The sequence below is a fragment of the Cryptotermes secundus genome, unplaced genomic scaffold (genome assembly GCF_002891405.2).
Source record: "Cryptotermes secundus unplaced genomic scaffold, Csec_1.0 scaffold796, whole genome shotgun sequence".
NCBI lineage: Eukaryota > Metazoa > Arthropoda > Insecta > Blattodea > Kalotermitidae > Cryptotermes > Cryptotermes secundus.
This window is the reverse complement of record NW_019738886.1, coordinates 10069-14543: the sequence shown is the minus strand read 5'-3', so window position 1 is coordinate 14543 and position 4475 is coordinate 10069. Positions and strand designations below refer to the sequence as shown.

Genomic DNA, 4475 nt, shown 5'->3' with positions numbered 1-4475 from the left:
AAATACCAATTCAAGACTGTCAGCTGTAACATGTCGTGCAATCCTGTAAACTGTGTTATTCTCTAAGTAGATTAATAGATCCAAAGAACATAACTCCCTGATCCCCTATACTACCTGCTAGAAAATGTAAGCCTGGAAGATTAGATGGCAAGAATGTAATCCTTGTCTGTCACACCGAAATATACATCTAACTTAGAAATCACTTGCCATCATTCTTCAAGCTATAACACATAAACTACAGACCACTGTGCACATTACACTGTCATTTAACACACTTGCCAGCAAAACAACAACGACAACATGTGCTTCACTTATCATACCACCTTGTTATTAGCAAGAATTCTTCATAAACACAAGATATGTACATGAAAGGGGAATCTTTTGAATCCAATGTGTCTGATTGGAAATCTTAACGTTCTTCAAATCTCTAGAATAACTCACTACACATCACTGTATATATTTTTCACAAAAAACAATGTCACAATAGAATAATTTTAACTTCACTTTACACTTGAAAACACTGTAATCAAAGCAACACATACTATACACACCACTCAGTCACACAGAACTAACACATAATTTAAAATAAAAACTTCTTCAATGGGAACTAGAATTTCACTTTGCGCCCTTTTCTTATAGGTACTTATAATAACACAAAAAACGTAACATTCTGACTAATAACCTACACATACATTTAATATTCAGAGGCTACATACCAAAACTACACCATCTTTTCGGTCATACCAAATATGCCCTCATTACATATATTTCACTCTCTATTCATATAATCACTAAAACTCATTTCTTCCAAACCACTCCACATAATTCACTCGATATTATTAATAGTGCAAGAATAATTTTAAAGAAACGTTGCCTCACTACACACCCACTATTATAACATTAATTTATTTCGTTAAATCAATTTTATCATGTATTCTTCCTTCACACATACTTCAGTGTCATGGTGCAGAGGAAAAACACTTCGATTTCGTTGTGGAACAGAGGAGACACATGTTCGTAAAATTTCGTGCACTGGCCATTTCTCTGTCCAGGATAATACACACATTAACAACTACCATTTGCACTATCTCACTGAATGTCTTACATATACTTTCAGGCAGATAATTAATAACAATATGTACATATATGTATATAAACATACGCATAACACCCTCTTATTATTTATAAATACCTCTTCATACCAGGAAAGAAACCAACCTTGATGGTGCACACCGGATATTTAGGTCACACTGACAGGGCGGCCAACCTCTTAACATGACTGAAACAGAAACATTCGAATATCAGTCGGATTACAGGACAGTAATTATTCACCCTATTTTTTTTCCCTTTTACGTGTATAATATTATTCCACTTCCTATCCACGAAGGGAATTTCGGGAGAAACAAATGCCCACAACTCACTCAATTGGTCGCGTATCCATAACCGAGAAACTAGGGAACGATTTCACTGACAACAAAGATTTTTCATCATAAAGTTATGCCATTGGAGGGCAGCATAATGCCATAATATGTGATATTCAGTAATCATTTATATTACCGAGGGGGATTCGCAAATTCTTGAGGTGGGAGAGGTGTTCTAGACACAATTTAAGCTATCACGTAGCAATATAACTTCGGAATATACAATATAAATTTATATTATGGGTGGAAAAACAGTTAAGACGCTCAATTTTATACATAACGTCATATTTCGAATTATATTCAACGTTACGACAGTCCTATATTACGTTCCATTAATAACAGCTTCGTAAATGACGTCCCTCTTAGGTGTGCGCAATGAACTACTGCGCACCAACCTGTAAACCAGATGGCTGGCCCTTCGATCCCTAATGTTAGGTTAAGTTAGGTTAGGTTAGGTTCGTCAGATTAGGTATGCGCAGTATACTACTGCGCATCCATCTGTACATTGGAGGAGGCCAAGTTCGGTAATTTATGCTAATGTTAGGTTGTGATTGTACATTATGATAGGTGTGCGCAAACGACTGCTGCCCATCGTTATGATCAGTTAAGCACGGTTTGGTCGACGGCAGTATCTTACGATTGAATGAATCTGTTAGCGTAGTAAATCATTATATATTAATGCGGGATATTTTATTCCCGAAATTTCTCACGTCACAAACTCTTGCATATATTTTTCTGAAAAAACTCTGTACATATTCTTTGAAACCTGGAATCTACGACCACATTTATAGTAGATTTAAATGCACCTTTCCGAAATACATATTTCAAAACACTCTCAAGTGAACGATATCACAATTATCTCGTTTCACTTTTATAATTTCCACAAGTTCCTCAAATTTTCTCTTTTCCAAAGTTCCCATTATTAACTTCGTTATGGTTTTCGACATATATCAATGACATACATATACTTCATATGAAAGGTATCCTCCCCACAATACTAGTGCTCAAATAGTCGATAGGGAAATCGCTGATTACGATCTCAACCTAACAATATATCATTCAACATAAATAAATAAGGACGAACACATCATTATATGTGTTCTAGCCTAATTATAAAATACCATTTTAAGACTGTCAACTTAAACATCTCGTGCAATCCTGTTAAATATGTTATTCTCTAAGTAGTTTAATAGATGCAAAGAACATATCTCCCTGATCCCCTATACTACCTGCTAGAACATGTAAGCCTGGAAGATTAAATGGCAAGAATGCAATCATTTGTGTATCACACCGAAATATACATCAAACTTAGAAATCACTTTCCATCATTCTTCAAGCTATAACACTTAATCTACAGACCACTGTGCACATTTCACACTGTCATTAAACACAATTGCCAGCATAACACCAATGACATCATGTGCTTCACTTATCATACCACCTTGTTAGAAGCAAGAATTCTTCATACAAACAAAATATGTACATGAGAGGGGAAACTTCTGAATCGAATGTGCCTGAATGAAAATCTTATCGTTCTTCAAATCACTACAATAACTCCCTACACATCACTGTATATATTTCACACAAAAAAACAATGTCACTCTAGAAAATTTAAACTTCAATTTACACTTGACAACACTGTAATCAAAACAACACCTACTATACACAACACTCAGTCACACAGAACTAACACACAATTTAAAAAAATAACTTCTTCGATGGGAACTAGAATTTCACTTTGCGCCCTCTTTTTGTAGGTACTTATAATAAAAAAATCATTCTGAATAATAACCTACACACACCTTTAATATTCAGAGGCTACATACCAAAACTACACCCTCTTTTCTGTCATACCAAATATGACCTCATTAAATATATTTCACTCTCTATCCATATAAACACTAAAACACATTTCTTCTAAACCACTCCACATAATTCACTCGATATTTTAATAGTGCAAGAATAAACTTAAAGAAATGTTGCCTCACTACACACCCACTATTCTAATATTCACTTATTTCGTTAAATCAATTTTATCATGTATTCTTTCTTCACACATACTTCAGTGTCATGGTGCAGAGGGAAAACCCTTCGATTTCGTTGTGGAACAGAGGAAACACATGTTTGTAAAATTTCGTGCACTGGCCATTTCTCGGTCCAGGATAATACACACATTAACAACTACCATTTGCACTATCACCCTGAATCCCTTAACATATACTTTCAGGCAGATAATAAATGTATATAAACATACGCATAACACTCTCTTATTATTTATAAATTCCTCTTCATACCAGGAAAGAAACCAACCATGATGGTGCACACCGGATATTTAGGCCACACTGCAAGATCGGCCAACCTCTTAACATGACTGAAACAGAAACATTCGAATATCAGTCGGATTACAGGACAGTAATTTTCACCCTATTTTTTCCCTTTTACGTGTATAATATTATCCTACTTCCTATCCACGTAGGGAATTTCGGGAGAATCATATGCCCACAACTCATTCAATTGGTCGCGTATCCATAACTGAGAAACTAGGGGACGATTTCACTGACAACAAAGATTTTTCGTCATAAAGTTATGCCATTGGAGGGCAGCATAATGCCATAATATGTGATATTCAGGTATCATTAATATTACCGTGGGGGATTCGCAAACTCTTGAGATGGGAGAGGTATTCTCGACACAATCTAAGCTATCACGTAGCAATATAACCTCGGAATATATAACATAAATTTATATTATGGGTGGAAAAAGAGTTAAGACGCTCAATTTTATACATAACGTCATATTTCGACTTATATTCAACGTTACGACAGTCCTATATTCATCATCATCATCAGTAATCTGTCAAGACGACAGGTTCACAGTCTCTTTCAAAACAATTCCTCCACTTAATGCGATCTAGAGCTTTCTCCTTCAAATGACAGTATCCTCTTCTGTCCCCAAGGTCATCCAGCATCTTCTTACGTCTTCTTCCTCGTCTTCTTGTCACTTCTATCCGCCCATCTATCTTTCCTTCGATAGCTTCTTTTAGAAGGCAGTTTC

The 4475-nt window shown here is 35.5% G+C and overlaps 1 long non-coding RNA gene across 3 annotated transcripts in view; it reads right to left on the bottom strand.

Moving 5' to 3' along the window:
- Positions 1-1240: 1240 nt before the first annotated feature.
- Positions 1241-4475, bottom strand: part of LOC111871271 — a 13126-nt gene continuing 9891 nt past the window's right edge. For 2 of the 3 annotated variants that reach the window (XR_002843997.2, XR_004513751.1), the window contains exons 3-4: positions 3732-3792; positions 1242-1279 (exon numbers count right to left, since the gene is read on the bottom strand). This is a non-coding gene — a long non-coding RNA (uncharacterized LOC111871271). Of the gene's footprint in view, positions 1280-3715; positions 3793-4475 lie in introns of all 3 variants that reach the window. The other variant, XR_002843996.2, reaches the window with a different exon arrangement.